The following is a 19,196-nucleotide window of genomic DNA, read 5'->3' on the forward strand; positions in this document are numbered from 1 at the left end:
TTAACTGGTGACTGGTGGAAGTCCAAAGCTCTTGCACCTAACAGCAGGATTTAAGGTTTACACTGAACTAGAAAGAAGGAAAAGGTCAAATTTATGGGATAATCTAATACTAATTGGCAAACCTAGTAGCTTCTCTTATTTTAATTTTAAGCACAGCAAAAATATCTGGTTACATTTAGCAACTTATCTCAATAATTCTTCAATAAAAAAGTTCTGAATATAAACATATATGATTTTAATCAAACATACAATTCACTTTAGCTTGACGTTGTGTGTTAAATATTTCTTTAAAAAGTTTTCAAAGCTTTGGGAAATAAGGAAAGATTTTAATGTAACTTGCAGGTTTCCATCTAAGCTTGTCACAAAACTTACATTGTCTAATATTTCACTTCACATTACAGTAGTTTTTTAACTAAGATTGTTAAACATTTTTCTGGTTTTATATTATAACTCATCTTTTTCAGGTGTGTTGATATTTTTATTTATTTGAATTTCTATAAATATGCATCAAAAGTAGAGTAAAGCTACTGGTAGGGTTTCCATTTGCAAAACTTTTGCGCAATTTTTGCGGAACGAAACGTAAGTTTTTCTTTCTTTGCGCATCAGTTTTGCGCAAAAAAAAACAACAATTTGCGCAATCATTCGCAAAAGTGATTTCGCGCAAAATTGCCCTATTCCGCTTTTCCGAAACTCAAGTTTTGCGTAACTCCGCAATTTCGTAAAAATCAAACGGTTGGTGACGACGTGTGTGTTTCTTAGAATTCAATTCTGGAAAAATCTTGCTTTCGAATGTCTTCCTATTGGTCACTTTTAATAATTGACCAATGACAGTTAAAAAGAGTTCAAATCTCACAATTTTCTCGACAATTTTAGTTTTGGACCTGCATATTTCCTAAAAGTGGATTCTTCAGGCATTGGTTACTTTCTTGCATTATTTTATATGATTATTTTTTTTTGTTTAAAAAAAACTAAAGGTTTAACATCTATTATATTTTTAAAACATTTCCAAAGCAGGAGGAATTTATAAAATGCTAATGGTTCTCGTCGTGTCATCCCCGTTTGGATATATTTGGCCGTATAACTATATGCAAGGTGGCCCAATAAACATTGGAGTCATTGAAACATTGATTTATATGATAAATGACAAAGATTATAAATCTTTTTCGTATCTTAAAAATTGACGGAGTAATTAATATTTGAATAATTTTGTTATTTTCAATTTAAATCTGTCCAGACTCGTCACATAATAACCATGTTTATTGGAACCCACTGTAAGTTATTGCATGAGCAAAATCCATTTCTTCTCACTCAAACCTTAGTCAAGACTTGAAGGAAATTAAAGAATGATGCGAGAAAGGGCATCATGAACTTTTCAAGGATTTTCAACAAAAATGGTGAACTCATAATCATCAGTTTTCTCAACCCTATCCGTATACCATGTACTAAACGGGTCAAGATCTTCAAAGGAATTGATCCTTTTCAACAAAAAAAAACTCTGATTTTATTATTACTATATCTTTGCAACCAAATTTCATAGCTATTAGCTATTTCAAATGATGTAGTTCAGTAGACTATCCTCTACCTTATACCTCTACCATCTCTTCCGTCGCGGTATACAACCCTATTTAAAGTTTTGAATATATAGTTCAGAAAAGTAATAATAGTTAATAGTTGAAATATCAAAGGTTAACACCATCAGGTTGCAGAGAAGTAGGAATTAGAAAATCAGAGTTTGTAACAAAGACTCAATTCCTTTTATTCCAAGGATTGACTACAAACAGAAGAGTGAACGACAAAAGTTAAAGTGAGATGATTTATATAATAGGTTTTATTTTCAACGGATAATATTTCTTAACAGGGATTTACAGAATTTTCATCAACGGTACTCAAAACAGCTTTCTCAGAATGAATAAGCTTTCCAAATTTTTATTTTTTAAAATAAAGGTTTGATTTGGTGGAAATTGTTAAGTTATAAACTACAATATCTTCAACATTATTGATTAAGAAATGGATTGAGTTGCATGTACTAGTCAGAAAAAATTAAATCTTTCGTTAACATATTGAATTCAGCATTAAAAGCAGAAAAATCTACGAAACTTTACATTTTAATGTTTTCATAATGTATGATAAAAAAAAGATAAATATTTATTAATTTTGTAAAATGATTAATTTTAATCGAGGTTTCTCTATAAAAGAGACTTGCTCATTTCTACTGCAGGAAAATGGAATTATCTTTTAAACCAAATAATAGAACATTCACCACATTAGTTTCAAGGGTACCGTTGTGAATCGGACATTGCCATCTTTACATGGGGTGCCCTTCGAATTTTCGCCTCGTGTTTATAAATCCTCTTTGAGTTTAATTGAACGTATGAAAATATTTTCTTATCGAGACCTGTTCGAATTTAAAGAATTAGGCTTTTAGGGCGCTTCGCGCCCATCCTCTATTTCAACTTTTTAATTGTAGCTTTATNGCTTAAAATGTTTTGTCATGCAGTTAAATCAGAAATCCTAGACCCAGAGAATAGAAATAAAATCAGACCTAACCTACCTCCTGGAGAATTAAAAGCTCTTAAAGAGTTGATCAGTCTTCAGAGAAACCGGGTGATCACTATAAAACCTTGTGATAAGGGTGCAGGAATCATAATTCTGAAGTTTGAGAGTTATATGGAATCCTGTCTGAACGAACTTTCTAACCAACAACTGCAAGAGAATGGAACACTAAATCCGTACTATGTACAAGTTGAAGAGAAGGAAGTTGAAGAAACAAAGAAACAGATAAAGTCTGTTTTAGATACTGCAGCTGATAAGAATTTCATCACAGCTGAAGAACTTAAAGCTATGCTGGCTGATGACAAGAATCCAGCAAAGTTTTATCAGCTGTTCAAAGTACATAAAACTCACATTCCAGGAGATACTCCACCAAGTAGGCCTGTTATCAGCGGCTCAGGAAGTTACAAAGATAATATAAGTTTATTTGTGGACAGTTTTCTGAAACCCTTTCCAACGTACACCCATCTTATCTTCAGGATACTCCAGATCTTTTTAGAAGTATTGAAGAAATTAACAACGATGATTTACCAGCCAACTCTATTCTATTCTCTGTAGCTGTTACAGGATTGTACACAAATATACCTCAGGATGATGGTCTAGAATTATGTAGAGAAGCTCTTGAAAGCAGAACTGATAAATTTGTACCTACGTCATTTTTGATTGAGCTGCTAAACTTTTGTTTGAAAAATAACATATTTGAATTTGGTGGTAAACTGTACAAACAATTGATAGGAACAGCAATGGGAATACATCCTATGCAAACATCCAGCCCCTTCCTATGCAAACATTTTTATGGCTAAGCTTGATGATCAAATTGTGAAACTTGAAAATACTTACAAAATAACTGATGAGTGGCCCCTGAAGACCTGGAAAAGATTTCTGGATGATTGTTTTGGAATCTGGATAGATTCTATTGATAAAGGAATTGAGTCTTTGCCACAAACTCTGATTATCTAATCCCTATATCTTTTGAACCCAATGTCTTATACGTTTGATATTTCAAACTATGAATTCTGTTAAATAAAATAATATAAGTTTGAAATATCAAAGGTTTATACTATCAAGTTACTTAGATATAGGTTTTAGATAACTTGAGGTTGTGGCAAAAACTCAATTCCTTATATCAATTCCTGGATGATATCAATAAAATTCATCCTACAATCAAGTTTACTCTAGAACACAGTTCTCAATTTTATTGTGGTTTAAAGGATGAACATGACTGTTGGTGCCACAGAACAAAAAGTATTCCATTCCTTGACACAAAACTGTATAATGAAGATGGAAAAATCACAACAGATCTCTACAGAAAACCCACAGATAGATGTATGTATCTACTTCTAACATCTTGCTACCCAGCACATATTTCTAACAACATACCTTATTCACTTACATACAGAATTGTACGAATTTGCAGAAAACCAGAACTTAGGGATGCACAATTCTTAAAAACAAAGGGATTTTCTTCTCAGCAGGGATTACAATTCTTCAATTGTTGACTCTGCTATAGTCCGAGCAAAAGCTATACCTAGAGAAGTTGTTTTAAAGAAAGTGGAGAAAAAGAAGAAACCAGATCGAGTTATAATCTCTATCTCATTTAATCCCCAGCTGCCTTGTATCTCCTCAATCATACAGAAACATAACCATGGTCCAGTTTCCTTGGATGAAGGAGGTTTTTCAAAATCCACTTATGGTTACCTATAGGAGACCTCCTAATCTCAGGGATAAACTCATCCGAGCCAGAATTCCAGATCCTCCTAGAATGAGGCCAAAGAGGCTAATACCTGGTATGAAACCTTGTGGTTTAAATTGCCCAACTTGTCCCTACATAGAGCCTGGAACAGTTATACAATCCTCTAATACCAGCAAGAAGATTGAGATTAATGGAACTTTCAACTGTAAGACCAGAAATGTAGTTTACTGTATAACATGTGAACACTGTAAACTACAATATATAGGACAGACAACAAGATCTTTAGATGAAAGAGTGAGAGAACATATTGGTTACATTAGAAATCTCCATACAAACCAGCCTACAGGAGAACATTTTAACCTTCCTGGACATGAACTCTACCATCTAAAAGTTAGCGTTCTAGAGAAGGTTTGGGACCACGGAAGAAGTTTACTTGAAGTACGAGAATCTAAATACATCAGAGATTTTATGACTGAACTCAGAGGAATGAANTATAAACCTATACATATTTTGTAATCAATATAAATCTATACATATTTTGTAATCAATATAAACCTATACATATTTTGTAATCAATATAAATCTATACATATTTTGCAATCAATGGCGAAAAAACTGTTTAGCTAATTGTAAACATTGCAAATCATGATTCCAACCATTGTTTAGATAAATATGAAAATAATGCATATGATTCACTTTTAAAGGGACTGTAGGCTAAAATATCCCTGTTCGATTATTTCTCTTTAATTTTGTGATTCACATTTTGAGTGGAAATTTAAATAAATGAACATTGTTAAAAAGATTTACAGGAAAATCCTTAAACCATCCCTTTCTTTACAATAACTACAAAGAATACTTGAATGACATAAAGATGATATAAACGGAAGAGAATATGATGAGAAAAGGATGTTAATTTGTCATGTTGATAGTAGATGGGAAGGATAGGATGAGGGGTGAAAACCCCTACCCTACCCCTATTTAACCCTCTTCAGTTTACAGTTACATTTCATTATTGAAATGATGCAAAATATTTCAGGTTTTTGAAATAATTTTAAATCAGGCAATGGTATTGCCTGAGCTGGATACTTACAATTGTGTTCAAGGTTATAATGCAAGGAAAGTTAATTGCATTTACGTACAATCTGTGTACATATAGAAACCAGTTTTTTCTCTGGGAGGAATTAGTAAACAAGAATAGATGCATCAGTGTTCTTTTAGTATCCGTGGAGGATAAAAGCATTGAATTTTGATAATTCACATAATAGTTTCCTTTGACCAGAATATTTCATTGATTTTTTATGTGAAATATATAGATCCCATGTCAGGCTGTGACATCCGTCTTGTGTTTACATTACCGCCCAGAGACAGTACACTGCAGTACAAAAGAAGAGTACACCTCTGAAATAACTTTCCTTGCGTTATAACCTTGCTGGTGTTGAATGATTTAAGCCTTTAACCCCCCCCCCCCCTCCAACAATATCATAGTTCCCAAGTTTGCTCTGTTTTTATTTTTCCCGGTTGCAAAACAGAAGTATATTTCTAAATGAAATTCAAAATCGCTTACTTGGCATCAAAAGTTTGATTGCTGCCAAAAAAGCGGTAAAAAATAGGGTATTTTTTACCAAAAAATATTCTGGCAGCAAAAGTTGAATATAAGCAATCTTTTCTTTTGAATTTTAGCTTATATAAGTAAAAGACGGACTTTGGACAGTATATAAGTGAAAGACGAACTTTGGACGGTATGTAAGTAAAAAACGGACTTTGGACGGTATATAAGTAAAAGACGGACTTTGGGCGGTATATAAGTAAAAGACGGACTTTGGACGGTATATAAGTAAAAGACGGACTTTGGGCGGTATATTAGTAAAAGACGGACTTTGGACAAATAACAAATTTACCGAAAGACTTTTGACTTGGCATTTAAAAATTAAAATCAACATCTTAGAAATATGAAAACTTATCAGTCAGTTATATCATATAAGTGTAAGAAATATAAAAATATATATTAAATAAACTCCAATATTTTATAAAGTATGAGATATATATAATATACTAGATTCACTTTACTTTATAGTATATATTGAATTATATTAAATAAAATATATCTAGATACTTGTAGTGCAAGATTTATACATAATATGCTATAGGTTCATGGTGTTTACTAGTACAGGTTGAAATATTACTCTGACAAGAAAATAATTAGAACACCCCAGAAAACCATGAGAGCAAACAAAGACTATATCTTACAAGACGGCCAGGATGCTAATCACTGTATGTTATTTGTTGGTTTCCAAAAAGCTGAATAGTCAAAAACTTTTAATCACGCAGTAAAAAAAAACGTATAGGAGCAAATAATCCCAATTGCCTAATTGTGTAACCATTTATGAACTATTTCAGAAAGTGTAACAAACTTTAGTTTCCGTAATTACTTAAAAAGTATAAAATGGAAATTACGAAAAATCTTAAATTTTGGAACAAAAAGAATTTACAAGATTTAATTTCTATATGTTTCTCTGTTTTTTACGGTGCAGTTATGATTGCTAGAACCAGTACTTTTTGAAGTATAAAGAGTTACTTTCATTAATTTGATGGACCCATGCACCCTATATCTTGTTGTTTTACTACTGTACATATTTTAATGCGTTTAGAACTGTTGTTTCAGTAGAAGTAAATATTTCCATTTACTGATAGCGCCGATTGTAGGATTCATTTCAATACCCGTCCCTTCAAACTTGTACATAGATCAAAATCAAGTTTAAGTGTCATTAACCTTCTTTATGAGGTTCCTAGGTAACCCTTTTAGTTCCGTGGATCAAATACACATACACGAGCCTCCCCCAAAAATGTGATTAAAAATTATTACAGAATTGCGTCTGGTGAGATCAAATAAACATGACAAACTACAATTTAAAACTAAAATCCGTAATTTCTTGTGCCCAGCTCTCCGACTTCTTCTTTGCCATGCATGGACATCGTCTAAAGCATTTACATTCTGTATATTTTCTTTAATTCCAAAATCAGTTATGAAAACAGATGATAAAACTATACAGACATAAATGCAAAGTTCTATAGAGTGCAGTTCATGTTGTATAAAGGTTGTAAGACTGATCTTTACCCCCTGGACCCTGCACATATGTTGCCTGTAAATCTAGAGATGAGGCCCCATTTTTTGGTTCATCTCAAACATTATTCTTTTTTAAGTGGTACAACAAGAATCATAAGATTTCGAAATCATATTTTTTGTTCATTTTTGTTCATTTTCAACTCTGAACGTTAACTTATTAAAAAATGTAATCTAATCTAAGCAAACCAATTCGTAACACAATTTCAAATATATTCTCTTATTTTTTTAAAAAGTTTTGATCGATTTCCGGATCGTTCTTTTGGTTCTTCTCAAACACTAAGATTCTTTTTTATTACAATAATTGGCTTCACAAGAATCTGATTTCAAAATCAGAATTCCTTTAAGTTTATTTAACTCTGACATATTAACCAAAACGATTTATCAAAACAATCTTACTTAAGTAAACTGCAATTAATAACACATTTTAAAATTTATTCTCTTATTTTTAAAGCATCTTAAAAAAGTTTTAAAATCTTGAGTGTTAAAAAAGGAACAAAAAAGATTCCTATGTTTGCCCAGCTGAATGTACTAAATGTATAATAATTGTATGGTGTATGTAGGGTTGTTAATCGTTTTTGAAAACGATAGTTAAACGATCGTTTTTGTTTTGTTCTTCAATCGTTTTCAAAAACAATCGTTTCGTTTTCGGAAAAAAACGATCGTTTTCAAAAACGAGCGTTTTGAAGTACGGTCGTTTTAAAAACGAATATTTTAAAAAACGAACTTTTTAAAAAAACGATCGTTTTTAAAAACGGTCGTTTCGTTTTCGATTTTTCGTCGTCGTTTTCATAAAGAAACGATAGTTTTTCAAAAGAATGAAAACATTAACATCCCTAGGTGTATGATCACCTCAATCAGAATATAAGACCTTTCACCGAACGTTGTTATTCTTAAAGGAATTTTAGACTTGATTTAAAGGGAGTGACCGGCTATGTAAGGTAGTTGAACTGAGTATGCAGTGTTGTGGAAAACTTCTTTTGGATTCATTTCAGACATATTAAACTTTTTAAACTTTTTCATGTAAAATTGATAAGTTTTAATTGTGGTTTCTCAAAGAAACTTCCTTTTGGAACATTGGAGAAATTTTAGAAATTTTACTACAGTTCAATCTTTAAAAATGATGTTGAACCCTACATCTAGTTTGTCTTGGAACTAGCACTCTCATGTTTACACTATCACTTTACATTTTTACAATATCACTTTACATTTTTACAATATCACTTTACATTTTTACAATATCACTTTACATTTTTTTTTTGATTTTTAAGGAAAAGCAATTTAAAATTATTTGTTTCAATGCATAGGGTAGGTTACACTGCAGGGCGGACAACAGTCTAAAATAGAACTTTTTTGTCACTAAAACTAAAGATCTAAAAACTACTTAAAAAATAAAATGAAAAATGAAACTAGTGTTTCATCTTAATATTTGTTAACAAAATTTAATTTTTACATTTTTTTCAACCGAAACTATGAAGTTTGCGGTCTAATTTTTATCATTGAGCTAGGCCGAAAAATTGGACTATCAACTTTCATTGCAACCTTATACCTTTACTCTTAGGCCTTTTTTTAGGGGGAGGGGCGTTTTCAGACCCCCCAGCCTTTATAGGGTTAAAGGTTTGCTTTAAAAACGGTTCACCAATATGGTACCATGGGTTATAATTATAATCACAATTAAATTATGTGTCTTCCGCTGAAGTTCACTTCTTATTTATGAAACTGTTGTGTACATTATCATTCTTACTCACTTCATCGTTAATATCAAAATGAACGTGCTATAAAGTAATTTCACCGTGCTATAAATTAATTTCATCGTATACGATAAAGTTAAATTACAGAAGGTTCCCGCTTTTTTTGACTTTATATAGTTTGTCTCTCGCTAAAGCTCGGGACATAATTAAATATAAAAAGGCTTGAACCTTCTCAATAAAGAGAAAATTTCTGTTTAAAAACTTTATAACACAGCAAACCATAATAACAGTGTTATAAATAGTTATTATCTTCTTTGATTATATCTAATACTTTGTAATTGTATAAACTAATCTATATTATATAATCTTATGAAGAATTGGTAATGATGAATTGTGTCCAACAGGGGCGTATACATGGGGTAGGGGTCTATAGTGACTTCAAAAAGTGGCTACTCTATCGACCCCCCCCCCTTAGAAGGATGAATAGGTGAATAAATGAATGAATAGATGAGTTAGCGGTGGTCAGAAGATTTGAATCGGTTAATCTGTCTTAACCACTCAGCAACATGATCTAAGCATCCTAGATCTATGATATATATCTTCTAAACGAACCCAAACCCTAATCTTATTTAATAATTTGCACCCAACATATATCATAACCCCCCCCCCCCCCTCAAAAAAAAAACATCACAAAAATCTCATAACCACCCCCACCTCGTCAATAAAGATCTCTTTAAACTAAAAACTCCATTTCCAAGATATTTATGCACGCACAGGTATGACTGCTGTCATAATGATCCCTTTAAGATGCTACAAAATATAAACTAAAAAGACTAAGTGCGAATTTTTAAAATGTGTAAAAATTAAAGCCTAACTTACCATGAACAGTCCCTTTCAAGTTGAATGGGAAACTCCCCAAAAAACCGCACATGAGCCACAAAAAGCAAGGCTATGGATTCAATTTTTAAAACTGTCCCCAGATAATCTTTTATAATAATTGGACCGATATCATTAAAGCTGAAATCGTTTATGCATGTTTTGGTTTCAGTGGTTTGAAAAATGCCATGCCATGGTTACCATGGAAAAGAAACTGGAACACACACAAAGTTGTGACATAAATCATAGATTCATTTATTTCGAATCCTTTTCTGTATGCATGCAGAAACTGCAATATTCGCAAAGTGTTTTTTTTACAAACATGATTAAGCTGAATAGATGCATCTAAGTATGTTTTATTGCAGGCATAGATTTGAAACAAAGAAATTCCAATTAAATGTAACGATCCATTTGCGTTTTATTTACAAGAAAATTATAAGTAAAGGAATTAAGTCTTTGCCACAAACTCTGATTTTCTAATCCCTATATCTTTGGAACCCAGTATCGTAAACCTTTGATATTTCAAAAAGTTGATAAAGTTGAAAAGCTTAAATTTTTTCTCCTAAATCTTCAAAACATCTTCGAATAAGCTAGTAAATGTGTGTAAAGGAGGGGGGGGGGGGGGGGGGGGGGGGGGGGTTGCTAGCTGAGACCCCCATTGTATGACTAGGGTTAAGTATTATATAAAGGGGTGTATACGGTGTATATAAGTGTAGAGTACTAGGGTTGTATAAATGAGATAGATGAGAGTAAATGTGTGTAAGAAATGATACAACAGGAAGTAACCAGGGCACGATCTTATCCATACACATATATTCAACATGTACTCTCTTTACCACGCTAATCTAATCCGATAAACAACCGTACCCAAACCTTAATTTAAAAAAAAATGTAGAAGAAAACGTCGTTTTTCTGACTCTGAAAATATTTAATTCTGATCATTTCTCCATTGTTTCTTAAAAGCAAGAAATGTGCAGAAACACCACAAATGAAAATAAACAGTTTAAAAAAATGCAAACATGAATATCTAATTCTTACTTGATCAGACAAAGCTCTTGGGGGGTAGATCGCCCATTGCTACTTGACATTACGCTTAAAGTTCTTTAAGAGAGATGAAAAATATAAAACGAAACGAGGAAATTTATAAAAACGGTAGTTTTTGGAAAAACTATAGTTTTTGAAAATACAACATTACATGCAACTTTATTTAATGTCGTCTTACATGAAGTTTAACAGTTGTGGGGGAGCTAAAAACTTCTTGATATTTTCTTAAAAACTACTAGTACACATGCCCTTCAGATCGGTTTTCTTTCTTCGCTAACGATCGTTAACGAAACCACGAATTTTATAAAAAGGATCGTTTTGAAAAACGAGCGCTTTGAAAAACGGTCGTTTTAAAAACGAATATTTTAAAAAACGAACTTTTTAAAAAACGATCGTTTTTAAAAACGGTCGTTTCGTTTTTGGTTTTTCGTCGTCGTTTTCATAAGGAAACGATCGTTTTTCAAAAGAATGAAAACATTAACATCCCTAGGTTTATGATCACCTCAATCAGAATATAAGACCTTTTACCGAACGTTGTTATTCTTAAAGGGACTTTAGACTTGATTTAAAGGGAGTGACCGGCTATGTAAGGTAGTTGAACTGAGTATGCAGTGTTGTGGAAAACTTCTTTTGGATTCATTTCAGACATATTAAACTTTTTAAACTTTTTCATGTAAAATTGACAAGTTTTAATTGTGGTTTCTCAAAGAAACTTCCTTTTGGAACATTGGAGAAATTTTAGAAATTTTACTACANTTACCATGGAAAAGAAACTGGAACACACACAAAGTTGTGACATAAATCATAGATTCATTTATTTCGAATCCTTTTCTGTATGCATGCAGAAACTGCAATATTCGCAAAGTGTTTTTTTTACAAACATGATTAAGCTGAATAGATGCATCTAAGTATGTTTTATTGCAGGCATAGATTTGAAACAAAGAAATTCCAATTAAATGTAACGATCCATTTGCGTTTTATTTACAAGGACTTACATATTCGATAAAGTTTTTTAACATCTGCTTAGAGCGAAAACATTTTTTATTTTATTTTCGTCCCCCGCTGAATCAAGAAAATTATAAGTTAAGGAATTAAGTCTTTGCCACAAACTCTGATTTTTTAATCCCTATATCTTTGACACCCAGTGTCGTAATCTTTTGATATTTCAAAAAGTTGATAAAGTTGAAAAGCTTAAATTTTTTCTCCTAAATCTTCAAAACATCTTCGAATAAGCTAGTAAATGTGTGTAAAGGAGGGGGGGGGGTTGCTAGCTGAGACCCCCTAGTATGACCAGGGTTAAGTATTATATAAAGGGGTGTATACGGTGTATAAGTGTAGAGTACTAGGGTTGTATAAATGAGATAGATGAGAGTAAATGTGTGTAAGAAATGATACAACAGGAAGTAACCAGGGCACGATCTTATCCATACACATATATTCAACATGTACTCTCTTTACCACGCTAATCTAATCCGATAAACAACCGTACCCAACCCATGAAATCTTGATTTAAAAGAAAATGTGGAAGATAACGTCGTTTTTTTGACTCGGAAAATATTTGATTCTGATCATTTCTCCATTGTTTCTTAAAAGCAAGAAATGTGCAGAAACGCCACAAATGAAAATAAACAGTTTAAAAAAATACAAACATGAATATCTAATTCTTACATGAAAAGAAAATCTCTTGGGGGTAGATCGGGCATTGCCTCTTGAAATTACGCTTCAAGTTCAATTAAGAGAGATGTAAAATATATGTAATAATTTGTATCTGGATAGATGGATAAAGGGTTTAGAGGGGGGGGGTGCAACATCAGTAGGGATGGGCTAAAAATAACTTAAAATGTGATGAAATTTTATTGTTTGCTGTCCTTGGATAGATTTTTGAAAATGTATATAAAAGTAACGAATAATAATCTAAAGATGAAAAAGAGTAACGAATTGATAAATATACCTTTATTGACAAAGTACAACTCTAATGGATGAAGAGATGGATGAATATCTATAAATTAAAGTCCTGATGAATGAATGATTGGCTCTAAGGGATGAAAAGTTGGATCGAGAATCCCTAAATTAGATCTTAATCACTCTTCTTCCACTGTTGACTGTCTACAAATATTCCTATCTATCTATCTATTTATCTATCTATCTATCTATCTATCTATCTGTTTATCTATCTATCTATCTGTCTTTCCTTATAACATATATCTCTCTGTCAATTTAGACTAAAAGAGTCTGGTTTTCACTGTATATTTAGAAAATGATTATAACAGTAAAAAATCATCTCAACGCAAGAAGGGCTTCAAGCGTAATTTTAAGCGACCCCCTATGCAAAGATGACGATTCTCGATTTACAACTGAAACTTTGAAACCTAAATCTGATCAAAATGTGGAAGATATCGTCATTTAACTGACTCGAAAAGTGTTTTTATCTGTGAGTTTCTCCATTGCTGCTTATAAAGAAAAATGCCCAAGTCACTTTTTTTCAGAAAAACTGCAAATTAAAATAAAGATTTTAAAGAAACAAAGACATGGATATCTAATTTTTATACTTAATTGAAGACAAAACTTTGACTGTTGTAAGCGTAATGCAATCTTTGCATGTAGGTTTTCTTAAAATTACGCTTACAGTCCATTTAAATTTAATTTTAACTATTAAGAGACTGATCACTATTTCATAACTTTTATTGTTTTAAAAATTCTTCCTCTACCCCCCCCCCCCCCCCCTTCATATCCCCTTCTCATCTCTGTCATTTAATGACCTTGTAGAAATGAGCTTGAATCCAGATTCTGGCAAACCGTAGAAATTGATTGAAAACCAGGGATATCTTTTCTTCTCTTAATAATTCTTAATATTAATATAAGATAATTCGATAAAATTCATAAATTTTCTAAATTTTCACAAAATTATACTTTTTTGTGAAAAACATGATGTTATTTATTGACGGCTCATTGATTCCAAACTATACACGGCTGATATACATTGTATATAGATTAACTCATCTTCAAACTTAACTTCCGTTTCCGGTTGGGCGAACATTTCTTACAGTAATTTTAAATTGTTTAAACCATTTTTTTTCTGTTTACCTTCCAAGTAATCAAAATTTAACAGTGTGTAATGAAAATGTATACATATGAGACGTCATTTTAAAAAAACATTTAAAAAAAGGATCGCACCATTATGAAGATAAATGTTAAAATATTCTTTTTTAACGGAATGTTTTCAAATTTAGTGTTTTTTTCCACATTTTTAAAGGTTTGTCGACATTTATTATTGAATTAAATGAGAACAAAAAATGTTCTTAGTTTATTTGAATCCCAAAATTACGTAATCAATAATGAGTAATTATGTTCTCAAGTTTTGCATCTAAAATAGATTTTTTGGGGAAAAAAATACTGAAGAAAAATATGAAACATAGTTCTTTATATTATTAAACAACGAAATTACTTTAAAATTAAGAAGAAAAAAAATTTTAAAATCTGAAAAGATTCTAATGAGGGATATCTCACATTTTCTTTATAACACGTTAACATTCTGATAGTAATTTAGAAATATGCTTTAATGCTTGGTTAGTTATTTTAAACTAAATGTTAAGGTTTCTTCTATAAAAACAGTATAAAGAACCAAAGTTGCAGAGGGGGGGAATGATACCCCCCCCCCCCGTTCTTTCATCATAATCTATAAAAGGTGTTGTCTGGAGTGCATGTTTTTGTTCTAATCTTTCCTCAATGTTTAACAGGTATAATAAATTATTCTACGGATAGCTCCTGCATGTGTGTCAGAATAAAGGCCTATAACACTCAATACTTTAAAAAATAAAATGTTCCCTCAAAACAAAAACATCAATTTATTCTAGTTTTTAACAAATACAACATTAATTATTAACACTTTTTAACAATTTCTTTTTGTTTCTCTTCAGATCGTCAAAATAATTTTATTTATAATTTACTGAAGCTTTCTAATAAAGGTTTTAGAAATTTTAAATTTCCCAAAAATAATAATTTTCCTAATTTACAGACTGCAGCGCTCGGTCGGACCCAAGTAAATTCTACCCATAATTAACCCAAAACCAGAGTCCAAAACTGAAGAATACGCGAGTTTGAAATATAAAGTGTGTCCCACGAAACATGACAGTTGGTGAAAAGTTAAAAATGTCTTCTTCCATAATTTGTAATGTGATACCAAAGATGAGGATAAGAAATACAAAATGGCAGTATAATATTATAGTAAAATTGATTTCAAACTGATATATATTTGAGTAAAAGATTTCTTTTAACGAAATAAACTGCAAAAAGTCTTAAATAACAAATACAGTATCATGGAAGAATACTATTCACCAACTGTAATGTTTCGTGGGACACCCTGTAGCTTAAAATGTATGTAAGATTATTCAGAAAGTCGAGTAAAGGCTAGTTAAAGTTACGTTCAATTCAGGTCACAACAGGCATTTAAGCTGACAAATTGATAATTTATTGTCAGTGACAATTAATGCAATTCAACTTTTTAAAGTTTTGGACTCTGACTTTTTTATAATCTTTTCTCGTTCAGCAAAAATTAGTTTTTTTTAAATCCCACTTGGAAAATGAACTAAAATTAAACTATAAAAGGAGAAAAAAACTTACAATGATCGTAATCATAAAATGTGAAGAAAAATTCAAAACTAATATTCATAAAAAAAACATCCTAATCCCGTGTAGAAGTATGACGACCTTGTAAAGTCATCTTCCATGAACTCTGTATACTTGAATCTGCATTCCTCCTTGCATGATTTAAAACTGAGATCTTTGTTTTATTTGCTGCTACTCAGAGTACACCCGGAGCAAGGATGGATATTCAAGAGAGAATCCGTCTCTGGAGACGTCCTCGAAAATATAACTTGAACCGTCCTCAACCTCTAATCTAGATCCGTCCTCAAACCCAATTCCTGTCCTCAGGTCATCCATTACCTTAATCAATAATTTTATCATTTTCAGTAACAGGGTGTCCCACGAAACATGACAATTGGTGAATATAGTTTTGACTGCAATTCCCTGCAAACATTTAGTCTCCGACAAACCGATGGCGAACATCAAAGTCCATAATTATTCACCCGCCCTGGATGTCTTCTTCCACTATGCACTGCATTAGATAATATAAAGACTTTTTGCTGTTTATTCCATTGAAAAAAAATCTTTTGCTCATATATAAATGAATAAAGAAATTTTACAATAATATGACTTCCATTGCCAAATATTATATTTTTATTCTTCTCTTTGGTATCAAACAACTTAACGAATTATGAAATAAGACATTTTAAACTATTTACCAACTGTCTTGTTTCGTGGGGACACCCTGTAGCTAAGTCACCGCAGTTTGAGTATAAGTAAAGATATCCATTAGTTTTTGTCGCTAATTTACATATAGATCTAATTGGATTAGAATTGAATAAACATATAAATAGATAGATCTTGCCGCCTTTGCTATTGGTCGTGAGTTATCACTAAGCACGTGAGCGAACCCTGATTGGATCCTAAAGAATGGAGTCTATAATATCCCTTTCAATTAAAAAGATGAAAGTAGTTGCACTGTTTTCTGGTTCTTTCGTATATTTTGCAATAAAAACCATGTGAATTTTTCGGATTTCTCCATTGCCTACAGAGCAATAGCGGATTTTCTAAAATTTTAAAAATTAAAACCTTTTGTATTGTTACAAAGCTTTATAGTTTTACTAGTTAAGTGGTTTAAATTGAGAATTTTAAAATTAAATTCTAAAATGACAATACGAGTTCCATTTGTAATTTTTAAAATATAATATGAACATAAAGGATTTGAAAGACGACTTTTAACAAGTTCCCTTTACAGCTATTAGATCGAAAAGGTTATATAACGTCGAAACAGAAAATATAATATGAACATAAAGGATTTGAAAGACGACTTTTAACAAGTTCCTTTTACAGCTATTAGATCGAAAAGGTTATATAACGTCGAAACAGAAAAATTGTAAAAACTAGCCGATTATGTTTTTATAAGATTATGTAAAAAATCTAGGATAAGCTGATACGAACAAATTATCTAGATATCTATAAGATGAATAATCTAGGAGAAAAACTAGGAGAAGGGATATCTACAGGGTGTCCCACGAAACATGACAGTATGCAGGACGACTTGAATGTCGTCTTGATTTTTGATATAATTTGCTGCGTTTATTTGTCAATCTAATTTTAGAAGTAAATTTCTAGAGATAATAATCACAAAATTTTCCTTGTCCTGCCATTTCCAAAATGTGGTCTGCCTTTTTTGTGCTTTCAATATTGCCCGAGATATGAAGAATTTCGTTCAGATTTCGACAATTTTGCTTTTATTTAACAAAATTGAAATCTGAACCAAACTCTTTATATCTCCGGTAATATTGAAAGCACAAAAAACGCAGACCACTTTTTGGAAATGCCAGGGCTAGGAGAATTATGTGATAATTGTTTCAAGAATCATACATGTTAAAGTAGATAGAAGACTAAATGTCACAAATAAATTCAATTACCAAAGACGACTTTCAAGTCGTCTTCCTATTGTCATGTTTCGTGGGACACCCTGTAGGAGAAGGATTATCAAGAAGAAGGATTATCTAGGAAAAGCCAGATTGATTATCTAGAGAAAGGATTATCTAGGAAAAGCATTATCTAGGAAAAGAATTATCTAAGAGAAGGATTATAACCTTCTCCTACATGAAACCTTTAATAACGAATACATCAAAAAAAATCATCAAATGTCGTATTCTTCACTATCTGATAATGTAATGCTGCAGATATTTAGTTTTTTTAATTAAATGATTATATGGACCTCTTTAAATCTGTTCCCGCATATTCATGTCTATTTATTTATTTTCGCAAATATTGAAAATTACGTAATATAGTATACAACTTATCGAAAAATTGTCAAGACGACATTTGATTAATTCTTCCGATGTATTCGTTATCAAGGGTTTCATGTAGGAGAAGGTTATATCTCGGAGAAGAATTATCAAGACGAAGGATTATCTAGGAGAAGAATTATCAAGACGAAGGATTATCTAGGAGAAGAATTATCAAGAAGAAGGATTATATAGGAGAAGAATTATCTCGGAGAAGTATTATCTCGGAGAAGAATTATCTTGGAGAAGAATTATCTAGGAGAAGAATTATCTAGGAGAAGTATTATCTAGAAGAAGAATTATCTTGGAGAAGAATTATCTAGGAGAAGAATTATCAAGACGAAGGATTATCTAAGAGAAGAATTATCAAGAAGAATGATTATCTAGAAGAAGGATTATCTAGGAGAAGAATTATCAAGACAAAGGATCATCTAGGAGAAGAATTATCAAGAAGAAGGATTATCTAGGAGAAGAATTATCTAGGAGAAGAATTATCAAGAAGAAGGATTATCTAGGAGAAGAATTATTTAGGAGAAGAATTATCTAAGAGAAGGATTATCTAGGAGAAGAATTATCAAGACTAAGAAATATCTAGGAGAAGGATTATCTAAGAGAAGGATTATCTAGGAAACGTATTATCTAGGAGAAGAATTATCTAGGACAAGGATTATCTAAGAAAAGTATTATCTAGGAGAAGAATTATCTAGGAAAAGGATTATCTAGGAAAAGGTTTATCTCGAAGAAGGTTTATCTCGGAGAAGGTTTATCTCGGAGAAGGTTTATCTCGGAGGAGGTTTATCTCGGAGAAGGTTTATCTCGGAGAAGGTTTATCTCAGAGAAGGTTTATCTCGGAGAAGGTTTATCTCGGAGAAGAATTATCTAGGAGAAGGTTTATCTAGGAGAAGGGTTATCTCGGAGAAGGCTTATCTCGAAGAAGGATTATCTCGGAGAAGGTTTATCTCGAAGAAGGATTATCTCGGAGAAGGATTATCTAGGAGAAGGTTTATCTAGGAGAAGGTTTATCTCGGAGAAGGTTTATCTAGGAGAAGGTTTATCTTGGAGAAGGTTTATCTCGGAGAAGGATTATCTCGGAGAAGAATTATCAAGACGAACGATTATCTAGGAGAAGGATTATCTAGTAGATTATTTAGGAGCATATCTAGGAGATTATATAGGAGAAGAATTATCTAGGAATAGGATTATCTAAGAGAAAGGCCCCTATCCTGATCCAGATTTATTACTTTATTTATCCTACAGGTGAACCTGGATATAAACATAGTCATTTACTAAAACTAGGGGAATACAGGGGGGGTCGTTTTATGGCTACAATGTAGGGA

Source organism: Eurytemora carolleeae, unplaced genomic scaffold, assembly GCF_000591075.1.
Source record: "Eurytemora carolleeae unplaced genomic scaffold, Eaff_2.0 scaffold353, whole genome shotgun sequence".
NCBI classification, from domain to species: Eukaryota; Metazoa; Arthropoda; class Copepoda; order Calanoida; family Temoridae; genus Eurytemora; species Eurytemora carolleeae.